We start from the raw sequence: 17295 nt of genomic DNA on the forward strand, positions 1-17295 counted from the left end.
ATTTGCCAGGCTTCCTTCCCCCTCCGCCCACCCTGCCGTCTGTGTGGCTCTTCCTCCAGGCTTCTCTTGTGAGGGAGCCTCTTCCACCTCTGTGTGGATGTGCGCCCATCCTCTCTCTCTCCCAGGGTGGTTCTCTGCTCCTGTGTCAGGGTCCTGTGACCCTTATGTTCCTCCATGAAATGAAATGGGAGGATTCCTGAGTTCCGCTCTTCTTGTAAGGGTGTCAACAAGTCAGAAACCAAGCCATCCACTTTTAAAGGGAACTGTACATTACTGGCCTGTTCAATCCCCATATAATCAACAAACAATTATGACTCCGAGGTAAACAAAGGTGAAGTAAAACCCTTACTTAGGGGTTCCTTGTTCATTAAGGGGAGTCTCCCCCAGTGGGATCCCGCTTTTTATGTCCCCTGTGGTGTGTTAAGCATAGCAAGCACACCTCCCTAGTCCCCAAAGGTCTGTGGCTCCCCCTTGGAGATAAGGGAGGAATTATCCAGATTTGTCACTGAGTCTGCTTCTGAAGTAGATCCCCCTTTCAAAGTGATCCATGCCAAAATGATATTGCACACAGTTGCCTTGTTGTAACAGTCTACTGACATGATATAGCCTGCTCTGCTGTTGTACAGAGTAGGTTCAAAGGTCACCAGTGCATCCCTGACTGCTGCTGAGCCACAATGCCCCTGCAGGCAGAGGTAGCAATCTAACTTCGGAGCCTCTGATCTATATTTTAATAATTGTCTTTGTTCAGTCTGGTGGCAGGGAAATCCCTAAATGTAAGCCATGCCTGGTTGTAGCATGGCGACTGATAAGAGCACACAATTATGAAACCACATCAATTTGATATCCTGCCAATATCAAATCTGTGAGCAGGGGTTAACCCTGACAAAGATGATGTGTATTGATGCCTAGGCTAACCATGTCCACCATAACTATATTATGGAACAATAGCCAGGATGCGATCCCCTTTGATTCTCCCATAGAAATGGATACCGCTTCTCCCTGGTCATAGCAATGTCCCCCACGCCTCCTGGAAATGGGTCTTCAGAGGCAGCACTGACATAACAAGCCACACACCCTGATACTGATCATTGGAATGAGTGTATGGGGAGGGGGCAGGTTAGAGTAGCCACAACGGAAACGTATGCCCAGTCGTCGAAGTGAGCCGGAGCGGTCGGGAGCGATGCTCCTATACTTTTTTTAAATTACCCTTTACAGCTCCTATACTTTTATTTTAAAAAGAAACCGCTCCGGAATGGTTTCGTTTTAAAAAAAATGTGCAGGAAGAAGTTGAAACTTGCACTTTCAGTGCACATACTGAACGTTCCCTTAAACAGCAGGTGCAAGCGTTTGGGGGGGTGTATTGTGTGTGGGAGGGGACGTGGTGATGGGGTGTGCGGAGAGTGGGTGCAGGCCAGCAGGGAACATAGTTCCACTACTTCTTTTTCGTACACTTCGACCACTGCGTATGCCTGGAGAAAAGGCCAAGAACCTTGCTTTCTGTTAGATTTCTCTTCCCTTTCCTGTTTCCTCTATTTCATACAAGCAAGGCACTCTGGCATCATGTCATAAGGCAAAGGACATTTTATACAACAACACTCCTTACAGCAGACTTTCTTTGGAGCAATCCCCTGTGAATTGTTTTCTGTAAAAGGAGAAATATTTACCATCATTCTTTGATTCACCTTTGCAGTCAAGAGGGAAGGAATTCACTGACCTCTTTTGGAGATGAAGTCTAGCCCATTGCTTTCTGCCAGGGAAAGGAAGATTGAAGGCATCCAAGGCATAGGTGATCTCTACCCCCTAACCATTCTGAGGCAACAGTGGGGGTGACTGCTGTTAGAACAAGGGCTCAATGCGGCTGCAATGGAACCCGGACCCTGTCACTGGAGGTGAAGCAACCCCTGTAGGTGTCATCAAGCCACCTGCAGAGAGAGTGCATTGAGGTGTTCATCTTATCCTAAGCCCCTAGATTGGGACAATCTAGTGAACCTTTAGCTCCCCCTGGCTCTGTGAATTACCAGTTTGGGAACTTTCAATGCCATCTAATCATCCTTAAAGGAAACGACCAGAGTCATCCTTGGTCTCAACGCTTGACTGCCTCTGCATTCTGAGTTTGCTTGATGCTGAATCTCCACAGTCTCTACATCTGAGACCCGCCAAGTCTTCTAGCTTCCCCGACTTGACACTGTTGCATGATGATGCTGCAGTGCCCCAAAGTTGTGTTGAGCTGGCCAAGTTCACTCGCAGCTGAATGCTAGCCTCCACATCCCCATCACCAAGTTTTACAGTGCTGCAGGCCCGACACCTACCGACATTGCCGGTGTATGTGACCAGCAAGCCGAAGCGGCACCGGAAAAACACCACATCATTAGGACATGCCGCCACTGATCCCAGACTTAACCTTGACCCAGTGCCTAAGACATCCAGACTTCTTGTCCAACAAATTACTTTGAAAAGTCATTAAACATAGCTAAATCAGAATAGATATTCATGTGCTGCAAAGAGACAAAGCGCCAGTCTTGGATAGCTTTCCATCCAAACTTTTCAACACCTTTAAAGACATCCTTTGACCAATCCATCAAGATACAAGATCCCATCTGACAAAATCCAGCACTTTCTCACGAAATCGGTTATAGAGGCACCAAAGCCATGAGATCCATACCATTATAACAGTTAATTGTGTTCATGCAATGTATACTGAGCAGAGTGGCCTCTGTTTCATCCACATTCTCCAAGTATGTGATGACATACTCAAGCTGCCTGGCTGAGCATTATTTCAACATTTCAAAATTGTTAAGTGTTACAAGGTGATGCAATTGATATGTACCTGGCTTCATATGTGTATGTAATTCATTTACTTGTACTCAAACAAACGTATTGATTTGGTCCTGATGATTTATAACAAAACATTCTTTAATGGTATAGGCCGCATGTGTTTTGAAGTAGGATGGCACCCAATCACTTTAATGGATTAAACAGAATCTGGTGACCCTATGGAACATTCCTCAATCAGTTCAATAAGATGCTCCCCATATTAGGAGGTTGAGGATGTTCATTTGAACATAGTGGGGAATTGGATCGATACAATTATGCCTGTGTTGGGCCCCATGGCCTTAGCTATCTCCTTGCATTACACATGGCACCATACTCTAACCCAGGGGTGCACAACTGGTCTTCATGCAGGGGCAAATGTACCTTCGAAGCTGTGTACACTGGGCCAAACTAATGTTTGTTTGTTTGTTTGTTTATTACATTTATAAAGCGCACCAGACCCAGGAGTAGCAGGGCGCATAAAGGATATGCGAAGCTTACAAGTGTTGCATATAATACAGACAATAAATGGCCAGTAACATTACACAGGAAGTAATAAAATATACAGGCTTACAATACGAGGAAGGCAGTTATTTACATCTTAGTAGCTATAGGTATGCACAATTAGCAAGTATACAATCTAACAGCAAGACGCGCTAGTGTCTCCCAGTTACAGAGGGGAACTCATTTTCAGTCAGGTTGAGGTGAGTAATGAGGTTTTTTCTAAAGAGAGGATAAGGTATGTCGGCTCTCAACTGGTGTGGTAAGGAGTTCCAAAGTTTGGCGGCCTTAACAGGGAAGGATTTGAATCTGGGTACTACCAGACAGTTCGTGTTGATGGTTCTAGACGGTCTAAAGGAGGTTCTTCTAGAAATGTTGTCAATTAGGTAGCTTGGTGCAGCGTTATGTAGTGCTTTGTACGTCAGGGAGGCCATTTTCAGATGAATTTTACTGTGGGTAGATAGCCATTTGTGGTGACGTCTGATGGCAGAGATGTGCACTCTTTTGTTAATGCCTAGTGCAGCTCTGATGGCGTTATTTTGTAACGTTTGGAGTTTTTGAATGATGTTGGCACTACTGTAAAGGGCGTTACAATAGTCAAGTCTTGATAGGATTAAAGCTCTGGCCAGTATAAGGCAATTATCTTTAGAGAGGAAGGGCCTACCTGTTCTAATCAGCTTACATGTGTAGGCTGTAGTGGACGCCAGGGAATTTAGTTGCTTGGTAAAGGACATAGTTGCGTCGAGGTAGAAGCCCAATGTTTTCGCCTCCTTGGAGACAATGGTAGTATTGCCGTCAATGATGAAGGAGGTATATTCATGTCCTAATTTGGAGATGTTGGAGGGAGAACCGAGGATTAACAACTCTGTCTTGTCATCATTCAGGCATAAGCCGTGGCTTGCCATCCATGCCTGAATGATGAGATAAATTCTATTTACCAACGCCAGGTCCCTGCCATGATCCCCAGAAAGAGGGAGGAGAATCTGAGTGTCGTCTGCATAGTTAGTGTAGGTGACACCCAGAAGGTCCAGATCATCGAACAATGGCTTGGTAAATATATTGTATAGAGTGGGAGACACACAGGAACCCTGGGGGACTCCACACGTAGTCGGTGTAGGGTCTGCAGCTGCAGTGGGTGAGAATACTCTGCTCGTTCTGTCATTCAAAAATGATTCTATCCACTTGACAGCGTCTGTGGAAAAGTGGGCTGCTATGACTAGATGTCTGCAAAGGACCTTGTGGTCGACTAGATCAAATGCAGCTGAGAGATCAAGTAGCAGCAATAATGCTGTTTTCCCTTGATCCCTCAGCTCATCAATCTGAGTTTTCAAGTCTATCAGTGCAGTCTCCGTCCCATGCAATGGTCGGAAACCTGACTGTCGGACTCCCAAAAGTTTATGCTTTTCAAGGTGTTTCTGGATCTGTGAGTAAGCAATTTTATCTAAAATCTTAAGTAAGAAAGGTACCGTTGTGATAGGTCGGTAGTTGGTCGCGATGAGTGGGTCTAATGTTTGCTTCTTGAGAAGCGGGAGCACCCAGGACTGTTTAAGATTAGCTGGAACGGTGCCGGATGCAAAGGAAGCATTAATCAATTTAGATATAAAGGGGGAGAGGTCTCTGGCAGCCTCTTTTATGATGTATGCGGGGCAAATATCTCCTTTGCAATTCGATGGTTTAAGAGATAGGATGGTTTTTTCCACTTCCAAGATAGTTGTTTTAGTGAAGCAGAATATGGTGTTTGGGTCAGAGGTATTTCCATTTGGAGGGGAGTGGTAGTTGTTGGTATCGGACGGTGGAGATAAGTTTAGCAAGTCTTTCTTGTTTTTTATTTTGGTTTGGAGGGTGTTGATTTTATTAGTTAGAGCTAGTTGTATTTCTGAACACCAGTTCTTGTCTTTGGTACAGATGTCAGGCGGGGAGATAGGGGACTCTAGTTCTTTGAGGATTGTAAATAATTCCCTCATACTGGAGTTGGAATTTGCTATTCGTTCATTATAGGAGTTTCTTTTAGCCTGGCATATTTCTTTTTTGTAGAGTGATGCAGTGGTTGCTAGCTTCTTTTTATTCTCGTGGGAGGGGCAGGCATGCCAGTCAGTTTCGCATTTTCTTTTTAAAAGTCGCATATCTTTTAGTTGAGGAGTGAACCATTTGTTGAGATGTAATTTAGGTTTACTCGCTCTCAGTTTAAGGGGGCGACTTTGTCCAAGGTGGAGAGCATGATCCTATTATATTCTTGCACCATAGCGCTTGGGTCGAGGTTGTCAGGCAGAGAATTTAAGGTGGGTAGAATATTAGGGATCACACTGTCCACTGTTATGTTCTTTTTTAGCCTGGTTAGACAAGGTAGGGCTTCTTGGGGTGCTATCAGTGTCTCTCTGGTAGTGGAAAGTGTCATGGACACCAGGAAATGATCGGTCCATGATAGAGGAGAGAGCGAAGTGATTGTAGCTGTACAATTGTGGTCGGCCACCCAGTCCAAGGTTCTACCCTTAGTGTGTGTGGGAGCGTTCACTTTGTGAGTTAGTCCTAGTGCGGTAAGGGAGTTTGCTATTTGCATAGCCTGTTTGTCAGCAGGATCATTCAGGCCTAAATTGAAATCTCCAAGCACTAGTACTTGTGAGGTGTGTTTGAGGTTACCAGCAATTAGGTTATGTAGGTCCTCTTCGAACGTGCCCATCGGGCCAGGGGGTCTGTAAATTATATGCATAGTGAGTGATTGGGAGTTCTTTAATGGTAGTTTGACAGAGAGGGATTCACAAGATTGTTGGTCGTGAGGGTCTGCTAGTCTAAAGGAAAGACGTTCTCTAGCTATGATGGCTATTCCACCACCTCGGGCACTGGCTCTGTCTTGTCGGATGATAGTGTATCCTTCTGGGATGGCTAACATAAGTGCGGGTCCTGCGGCCTTGTGTAGCCATGATTCTGTTATGGCGATAAAGTCTAAGCTGTCTACTAGGATTAGGTCTGCTACATCAATAGCGTGGGCCACCAGCGATCTAGCGTTCAGGAGAGCTCCTTTAAGGGGTTGGTTATCTGCTTTGAATATGGCAGGGCTCTTATGGGCTGTTGACTTGGAGATAGGTATGGGGGTCTGCATGTTGGAAGTACTGCAGGTGGGTGAAGTGGTAGGCTGTTTGAAGCTGGAAGTAGCCGTGGTATGGTAACCGTCGGTTTTCTTGTTAAAGGGTGGTAGCGATCTGGTTAGTGGCTCGTAAATTTTAGGGAGTCTACTACGTAGTTTTAGGTTTCTCGTGTGCGTGGCACATGGGGTCATGGTATAATATCCTGTATATTGATCGTTGGGCTGGACAAGATTGCTAGGCTTAGGTACCATGTTGAAGGGATTACAGGGAAGTGTCTTCGCCTCAGCTAGGATAGTGGTGTTGGGGTAGGGTGCTACACTAGTGAGCAGTTGGGAGGAGATCAGGAGCCTAAGGATGAGTGAGATGTAGTGGCCTGGCATATTAGTTGTGAGAGATGGGTCACGATAGTCCAGTGCAGCTATAGCTAAGAAGGCTGGCACAATATGTGCGGTATACAAAATGTTCTGGAGAGGATCGGGTGGGTAGATTCTGTGTTGACTATATGAACCTATATGTTAGAACAGTTGCACAGGTATGCTAATATCAGTTGCACAGGTAGGCTGACGTCAATTGCATAGGCCGGCTAGAATCATTTGCATAGGTAGGCTAATATCAGTTGCATAGGTAGGCTAGAATCAGTTGCATAGGTAGGCTAGAATCAATTGCACAGGTAGGCTAGTATCAGATGCACAGGTAGGCTAGTGTCGGTTACATGGGTAGGCAAGAATCAATTGCACAGGTAGGCTAGTATCAGTTGGACAGGTAGGCTAGAGTCAATTGCATAGGTAGGCTAGTATCAGTTGCACAGGTAGGCTAGAATCAATTGTACAGGTAGGCTAGCATCAGTTGCACAGATAGTTCCTGTATTATGACTGTAATACACAGGAAATGGCTAGAAGGTATAGCACCTATTTGTCAACTAGTCAATGTGGCCTGAACACTTGGACAGCGAAGTGAAGGCAGTAGCTCAGTAACTTATATCTATAATGTATTTATGCTGCAGTGTAGGTATCATTGGGCATGTGAGCAACAGTACTGCGGGAGAACAGAATCGAGCAGAACAATAACAGTATAGTAACATAAGTAACATTGGTAGCGAGTAGGTCGTAGTGGAACAGTAGGCATCAGAACGTTATGCAGCTTGCTGGAGCAAGTTTAGACAAGACTATTAAGGTGCACATGCTGAAGCACAATGTGGGCAACAGTAGGTAGTGACACAGTAATGCAAGGATACAAGAACGGATTAGGCAGTAACGGTGACCGTATAGTACATAAAACCGTATTAATTATTCAAATGTGCATAGTTGGGAATGGCAAAGTGGTAAGCACCAATATGAGAGTGTACATATGTCAGATGGCCGTAGTTGTAGGCAGTTAGTTGTCGATTACGGCTGAGAAGTCTAGCAGGTTAACAACAGGTCTGATAGCCCAGAGACATCGGCGGCAGGGCGGGTTCAACTGGGCAGAGGCATGTATGCCAGAGAGGGAAATTACAGTATGGACGGCACTCTGGTGGAACGTATGGCACAGCGGGCCGATGGTTTTAAATTAAAGCGGGTAAATGGGTATCGACAGCATAGCAGTGCTTACCCTAGTGGATACGTTGATAACAGTCTTGCGTTCAGTTTTGCAGCGGTGCAGGGGTCCTGGCACTCGGCGCTTTCGGCTCCAGACAGGCTCACGACAGGGGCTGCCTTAGGAAGTGTGCCTTTGGAGGTGGGCCGGCTGAGTCGCCTGCCGGCTTGCAATTGGCTACAAATGCCGGCTGCAGGCCAATCGGTGCACGGATCCGGGCTCACAGTGTTTCCTCTGGTGGAAACTCCTAGACGATGATGCGGGCGGCCATTTTCAAATGGCAGAGAACCTTGTGGTCCTCAATGGCGAAAATACCCATCAGGGTGCTGTGAACAGGCAGGGTGGCAAACGGGTGGTATTGGGCACCCGTTATGTTTAGTTATTAAATATGGAGGGGCACGGGTGAAAAAAACGAACTTTTCCTTGCACATGCAAGGTGCTTCCTGGGCACGTCAGCGTTAGGCAGAAAGCCTACCTTGGTGAGTGGGGGCTACCTCCAGCCAGGCACTGCTCCTGCAGTGGGCGAGGGAGCTCCTGCTCCGGTTCTGTGCAGCTGAAGATGGTCCTCCGGGCTCACGACAGGGGCTGCCTTAGGAAGTGTGCCTTTGGAGGTGGGCCGGCTGAGTCGCCTGCCGGCTTGCAATTGGCTACAAATGCCGGCTGCAGGCCAATCGGTGCACGGATCCGGGCTCACAGTGTTTCCTCTGGTGGAAACTCCTAGACGATGATGCGGGCGGCCATTTTCAAATGGCAGAGAACCTCGTGGTCCTCAATGGCGAAAATACCCATCAGGGTGCTGTAAACAGGCAGGGTGGCAAACGGGTGGTATTGGGCACCCGTTATGTTTAGTTATTAAATATGGAGGGGCACGGGTGAAAAAAACGAACTTTTCCTTGCACATGCAAGGTGCTTCCTGGGCACGTCAGCGTTAGGCAGAAAGCCTACCTTGGTGAGTAGGCTTGGAGCAGGGGAAGGGGAATCGCAAGGCATAAGCAAGGGGGCGAAGCAAGGAAAAGGTAATACAAAAAGCATCCTGGTCATGAAGGCGGGGGCCTCAGAGTGAGCACTGAGATGAGGAAGAACAGGACTCGCCGTCCATCTCGTTGTATCTCTCTGTCTCACTCCCTTGCTGTCTTTCTTTCTTGACCATCTTCCTCTCTTTTGCTCTCTTACTATTTCTGTCTCTCTTTTTCTGTCTTTCTATCTCCTCCCTTTTTCCTCTCTCTCTCTCTCCCCCCTTGTCCCCTTTCTTTCTCTCTCTCTCTTCCTCCCTCCTTGTCTTTCTATTACTTCCCTTCTTCCTCTGTCTCTCTCTCTCCCTCCCTGTTACTATTCATTTTCACTCCCCCTCTCTCTCTCTGTCTTTCTCTCTCTCTCTCTTCCCTCTTCTTCTGTAACAATGTCTATCTTTCTATCTCTCCCTTCTCTTCTCTCTACCACCCACTCACTCTCTTGCATGTCTTTGTCTTTCTTCATCTCTATCGTCCCTCTCTCACTCGCTTCTCCTAATCTCTCCCTATCTCTTTGTTTTTCTTTTCTGTATCTCACTTGCTACCTTTCTCTTTCCTCTCTCACACACACATTGCTATGCCGAAGGGGGTCATGGAGCATTTTGCTTGAAGGGCTGTAAGCAACACTCCAGGAGCTTGCTCCCACCTACCTCTCAGTTCCACCTGAACCCCCTTACAATCCGCCATTTTCTCCTGTGAGAGTTCTTCCACATGTGGCAGGTCTGCCATGGCTCATGCACACCGTCCCTCTGCTTTGCATGACCACCGCACGACTACTCCTCCCGGAATGCCCACAGTTCTTTCAAGTCCCATGTAGGTGCACAATGTAGTCCGTTCAGGGAGGTTGTCATTGGACTGGGAGTCCTTGTCCGCTGAGAGGGGTGTCACTCCCAGTGAAGTTCCACTTGCCCAGACCACTAGGTAGGGTCTTGCAGAGTGGACTCACCTCCCTAGCCTCACGGGCAATGACTCTTCTCTGGGGAGAAGGGAAACATTGTTCAGATTCATAACAAACCCAGCCTCACTTTCATGGATTTAATGCCGGGGGTGGCCAATTCAGGTGTGGGCACTTTGGCAGAAGTTAAAATGGCCCATTACCAGATGCCAACCTGGAGTTTTTGGTCCCGTAGTAAAGGTTTGAGAGCAGTGACCACCATAACGTTTGTCAAGCTTGTTGATTTCGGACAGAGACAAAACCTGTTGGGGGGCGGGGGGACCCGTCTCTGCCAACGCTTCTCCCTGCATGTCCACAACTGCACTGATTTCTTCTCTTCCTGTACCACATAGACATTCCCCTTTGGGTGACATGACCTCGCGTGTGCCCGGGCTTGCTACATGAAGCATGCCCCTTCATGGCAAGGCAAGTGTCTGCGTGAAAAGGATATGGACTGGGACGAGAGGGAAGAAGGCCGTGATGTAGAAATCAAATCCAATCTTGTTTCACAGGCTGGCTGGCAGCAATGGGCCCAGCAATTAAACCCTGGGAGCAAGAATAACCACATGAAACACGAAATCAATCTCTCTCTCTCTCTCTCACACACACTCACACAGGAAGTATCTATGCCCCCCTCCCGCTTCAAAGCCAAACACCCCAACAACCTCCTACCACCTACCCAGAGCCCCTCAACCTTGTGAAATGTGTGGGGTTCGAGCTCCATTCGGGGCAGGCAGGCATTTGTCCATTTGAAGGGGCGTTTCTAGACTTGGCTAACACACATCATCCACTTCAGTGGACTTTTTCTTTGGTCAACAGAAGGTGAGAAGAGACGACTTTATAAGGCACTGCAGGGAAAGAAGTGAAAAAGGATATGCTTGCGCTGTTATGTATGGGAGGTGATGACGAGGGGTGAAATATGAAGTGGAAATCAAAGTTTGCACCTCGTTCGTATCTGAGCTGAAGGAGGGATGCCGGCTTTACCATACGCTTAAAAGAGAGTCAAGGACCTGCAAGGGGAAGATACTTTTGGATAGGAGCTGGGCGGTCCTGTTGACACGTCTAAAACAAAATAAATGTATGTGTATAACTTTTACTGTGGGCATTCAGTGTTTCAGCTCCCTTCTGAGTAGTCATGAAGCTTTGTCTGAAAACAAGTGGCTGACAGCTGACTACCCGTCTCGTGATAATTGGCGGCTATTAACCTTATCTTTATCTCCATTATAATGTAGGCACCCCAGGGGTGGCTCAGACTGCTTTCTGCTCTAAGCAAAGGAGGGGGGCATACATTATGAAGGAGATAAGATAATGTAAATAGCCCCTCTAATAGCGATAGTGGTGCAGACTTGTCATGAATACCTGAGCTCAGCAGTGGTCCCAGGCAAACTGTTTACTTATGTAATGAAGTACGGCCAACTGCTTCAAGTAGGCCGTATCTTGTTACAAAAGTAAACAGTCTTGGGGCCGCATTTCACGGGAGGGAGAGCTACATTTGGCCTGTGGCCCATATGTTGGGCACACCTGCTCTAACCCTCTGTGTCACCTTGAGGGCCATTTTCTACCCAAACCATTGACCTCACCTGGTATAGTGGGCACATCAGTCTATCGAGATGTACTTGTTGCATTAAACCATTATTCTTAAATTATCAGAGGGGAGATGATGATCAGTATGTTTCGTGATTTGTCATGCTTTCCCTGCACATATTAGCATTTCAGTCCAAGAAATATATATTTGTTTATGAATCAATCCATGAAAACTAGAAGTCGAATTCATGAGAAAAATAGCTTTTACTGGAAAAAATAGTTTAAGGTCCACAATAGCATAAAACATGCTTAATACATGGTAGTTATTGTAATATTCTTTGTTTGGAAAATGAATCAATTAAATATATGAATATATGCATCCTTCAAGTATAAGAGTTAATAAATACTGTTGTACGTTCAGTAAATGAATCTCTCATATTTTAGTTAAGCATGCCCTCATTATGGTTTTAATATAAGCAGGTAATGAGGGTGGCTGGAGGGGCTGGTAGAAACATCACCATGTCAGTAATCCTTCAAAATAAGCATATACATTGATCTAATATATGTTCAGAAAAAAGTTGTGGTTATATTGCATGTTTTACACATTGGGTAAGTGTTGGATTTTGTATACCTCTGATTACCTTCACCTCTTGCAACATCATGCAACATTGTGCCTATCCTTTGTTTGCTAAAGAATGCACCTAAAACATGGGGATTAGCTTGTTGTAATATTCCTTTTATTCGGGTCCAGTAAGGATACAATTACCACACTTAGTGCAGGGCAGTGCACACTTATTTTACCACAGACGGTATCAAATGCCCTCAAGCTTTACACGCTATGCATCACCAGAGTAAACAGATCATACGATAACCAACCATGTGCAACTTTTGTGATTCTGTAATTCACATACATTTTCTGCAGATCATAATAAAAAAAAGGGAGAGAGTAACACAATGCACGTTCATTGTACACATGTAAACAATTGGAAACAAACAAAGAAAAAACATATTCCAGTTTAGCAGATCAAACTGTTTTCACAACCTGTCAAACCTGTCAATGCAGTGCAATGCGTTTATATCAACAGTTATCTCAGTATCAACCCCTGGCTTCTTTCACACGAGGCAACAATCTCTCCTCTGTGCCCAATGAAGCAGGCCTCTCCTTCTGCAAGCTTGGCAAAGTACAGATTTTTTTTAATAATCAACCTTCAGATATAACTGTTGTTTTGGGAATGCGGTAAACTCCCTTCTTACAAATGGCTATCTCCATACAGAAAAATATCATTTTTTCTCCAGTGAATGAAGAAGAAAGGAATTCTCCTCTTTTGTGCCTAATTTGAATTTTAGCAGTGTAAGATTATCTAAAAAATGTAAGAATCTCTCTTTATTTGGCCCTTAATCCATCTGCATGACAGGGCGAAGGCCTTCTCTCCCCACTGCCTGCCAGCATCCAGAGAGTACCTCGCCCGTCACCCTCCTTCCTGCACTGAAATCGGCTGCATTTTACAAGCAGCTCAGCTCACAAACAGCCAGCATACAGCACCCCTTTAATTTTCTCCTTCTTGTCTCTTCTTCTTCTTTCATCCAACCTCAATTTGCCAGCCCCTGATGCTCCTCCTCCTCAATCTTTTGAACCCCCTTTGGCTTTCCTCCCCTTTACTTATATTTGCATAAAGAAAACATATATTTTCACCAGCAATTTCACACCTCCTTTCTTGATGGCATGCATCAATCAAACCTCCCCTCCTAAACCAGTCCAGTAATTTTCCATAAAAACCCTCTGCTTCTTCACAGTAAACTTTATACAGCGTTGGGCTTGGTAGACCCAGAAAGATATTTGAAACATTCTAATTTCCTGCACTGAAAGCTCTATGTAATGGCTGCTTTAGGCAGAATGATTCTGCAAATTCATCACGTGTAGAGCTCCACGTCCACACTGTGGGTCGGTCTACATTTTGTGCATTTTATTTTCTAAGCCATCAGCCACAGTCAGAACCTACAGTTTGCACCAGCACTTTGCACCATGGGCTATTTTACTCCCAATGCCACAAGGCCCAGTAGGACCGTTACTGTTATTTTCTCCCCTGTACCCTCCTTGTCTTGTGGTGCCGGGAAACACTTTCAATGTATAGGCACCATACAAATGCTCAATAAATAAAATAAATAAATAGTTAGTAAGTTAAGTATGTTAGATATGTTAAAAGCATTAGTGGTTGGTCCCTGCCATACTACACTACACTGTCATGCTATGCTAAGCTATTCTATTCTGTACTGTGCTCTCACCTTTCCTTGGTTTGTATGAATTCTCATCAATGTCTCACATCAGTGCTATGCCACACACACTGGCTGCAGTCTTCAACACCATCATACACTTGTACACTGGCATACAATTCTTATAGGACTATGAGGTCCCGCTAAAATTCTTGCCTGGTTGAAATGCTGCACTACGTGTTCCTACATAAGTCACATTAGGTCCTCTTTGTCAATGGTATCTATTGATTTCCATAACAGTCTAGTCAGTAAAGGAACAAGCACACAGTGAGTTTTTCATTCAAATAAACCGCTCATAGTTCATATAATGGAAGAATTTGCCTCATTACATGTTTGGTGGTATCCTGGTGGTAAATCTCCCAGGATACCACCAAACCGAATTACTGTTACCGCCACTTGCTCTGTCTGGAATTACCAACAGATTACATATGGTGGTAAATGGCATTAATCACCAATCCATAGAGATCCACAGGACCCCGTGGGGGGATTTGCCAGTATTACTGGTACCATTAATGCCAGTGCTGGTAATACTGGCATTTTTTTGGTGGTGCAGTGCCAGAATTACCAGCAGCTCAGAGCTGTAGGTAAATCCGGCCACCCCACCACCAAACTTGTAGTTTGCCGGTGCAGTAATATGCCAGTAAATCGTATTACCGGCACGTTAATACAACACCAGCAAACATGAAATGAGGCACAATGGACCTCATTACAAGTTAGCCGGTCCAGATTTAACGGTGCCGGTAAAACCATACCGGCACCGTTTTCCAGACCGACTAACTCTGAGTTATGTGGCCGTGTGGTGTTACACCCGCCAGGTCTGACCTGGCGGGCATAGCGCCACTGGCCGCACACAAACATGGAAACACCGGCACCATTACCGCATGGTGCCGGTGTTTACACTGCCCCCATTCCCATGGCGTCCTATGGAACTCCATGGGAATGGGAAGTAACGGAATGGCGGCTCTGGAATTACCGCCCCAGTGATTCCAGCAAGTGCGGAGCCGGTAAATCCCCATGAATCTGGCAGCAGTCTGCTGGTTTTACCGGCATGGCCACCACCGACTCGTAATGAGGACCAATGTCTCCAAATCATCACAGAAAAACATAACTATCCATTAGGACCAGTTGAGGAATGTTACATAGTGAAACATAATTTGTTTGTTTAATTAAATGATTCAGCCAGTATACGGTGGCTGTAATAATAATTGTAATAATAAAAATAATAATAATAAATATTAAGTATTATTATTATTACTCTTATTATTATTATTATTGTAGTATTACTACTCTTATTATAAGTATTAACAATGAAAAAGTATGATAATACTTACTAAAACTCCATAATATTACTGTCCATATATGTCAGTCCTACAGAGCACCAACTCAGATAGGAGCAGACATACCATCTCTCCCCCACTGCACTTTGACCTACTCCTCTACCACGATTCCCAGGAACTCTCCCAAAATCGTATGACGTACAATCAATGCTTCTACAGAGGATGATTGCAAACCCATCATTGATCCACATAATTCTCCATTTGGCTATATTAAGGCACAATATGCTTGCAAAATGCCCAGAACATAGAAACATGTACTAGTATTGCAAAAACATCCATGCCTTGCCATCAGAGAGACATAATTTACCCCTGACAACTCCACAATCTTAGACATTCTTCTACCTAGAGACTTCTGAATTCTGGAGAGAAACCACAATAATTGAGACCCAGTCTGTTTCTACCCAACAGAAATCAAATCAAATGCTCTACCACAGACCACAACTTTGTATCCCGTGAATACCTATTGACCCAAATCAGAGCTATTGCCAAGGCCAAACTGCAGATTATCATAGCCTATTAACTAATGACCTCAGCTCAAAATTCATGGAGAATAGTTGACCCTAATGTCTAAAGTAGCAGATATATCAGACAATATCTGAGTGATGAGGAACTTTGTTGGCTAGATGATTTAGTAAACATGTCCGGTCAAGATCTTCTGTACATATGACAAGCCTAGGTTACTCACAACCTATTCAAGAACCCACCCTTTCCAATTGTCATAAGGTCACCATTCTTTTCACTTTCAATTGTATCATCTCGGATGCCACTTTATCCTTTTCTTCTGGTCAGAACATGAATGCACCCAGAAGACTTCAAATAACCAACCCAAGTCTCCACACTCCCGGTTTGCCATTAGAGTGGAGATGAATATTCTTAGTCACGTTTTCTTATGCCCAGTGCCCATAGCCCCTATAACTGCCACATAGCAAAGTATCGTAAAGCTTGCTGACCTTTCTTAGATATCCTAGCTCCCTGTATCAACAAATGACTGAAACCTACCGTGAAATCTAAAAGCATATGGTTTGATAATAAACTAGCAGTCAATAAAAAAGAAGGCAAAACACCTAGAAACCAACGCATGTTATCTGGCAAACTAGGAAATACAGACAATCAAAAATAGGAGTTTGTCATATGTATATCTATCAGTAAATAAATGCAGTACCTACAAATCTATATATATTTTCAGTGCATGCAAAGTGCTTTCCAAACCCAGTCATGAAAGGCCATCAAAAGAACCAACCTAAGAATCAACAGACCAATTGACCATCTTCTTCAAAAGAAGCTTGAAGATATCATAGCAACAATTCAATCAACACCAGTGACTTCTGAAACACTTCTGGAAAGACCCCAATTGTCTCCCACTTGCTCGGAATTCACCACTATAACTCTAGAAAACAAACTGTAAATGATCAACAAGATAAGAAATACTACAACACAAACCTCACTGTAATGTGCTCACCTGGCTAAATCCCTTGTGTCCACTTTCTGCAACCTCAAGTCTGCTGTATTCACTCCATCCTTAAGAAACCCAACACAGACCCATATTCTCCAAAATACTGAGTCCCGTTCATGGCTATAATTATCAAAGCCTGATTACAAAACAATTTCCCATTTACAGTGAAGCCAGCCACCTGGATAGACCATCGGGATTATGCCGTGGAAGATACACAGAGCATGCATTTATTGACACCACATAATTCTGAAACATTTTAAATCAAACCAACTCACAGCAGTCCTTCTTTAGGACCCCTCAGCAGCGCATGAGACTGTAGGCCACACAAATCAGGTTTCACACCTAGAAACATTCATCGGCATGGAAGGCAAGGCCTTGAAGTGGGTTGTTTCCTTCCCAAGGGATTGCAGAGTCAAGGTCAAAATCGGCGTTTTCCCTCAAATGCAACTGCCCAAAACTCCACAGTACCGTTCTTTTTCCCTGGCTTTTCAACTCACACATCCACCTTTGAGAAGGCTGATTGACTACTGTAAGCCTCCTTTAAACATCTACATTGACGTCTGCCAATTGGGAATGGATTTAAAGGGTTAGCATTGCTCGATTGCCAACATTTCACCATGCCTCCCAGCCAGAAAACTGAAATCCTCCTTTACGGCCCATCCCAAGCTATAAGCATCTCTAGACCTTTCCCCCCACCCCCAGCCCCACATCTGCTTGCCCATCCAATCCAAAGATTGAAGGTTCTTTACAACCAGCACCTAACAAGCTGGCTATTCACATGACTGTGACTGACATA

Source organism: Ambystoma mexicanum, chromosome 4p, assembly GCF_040938575.1.
Source record: "Ambystoma mexicanum isolate Mex_15411 chromosome 4p, UKY_AmexF1_1, whole genome shotgun sequence".
Lineage (NCBI taxonomy): Eukaryota > Metazoa > Chordata > Amphibia > Caudata > Ambystomatidae > Ambystoma > Ambystoma mexicanum.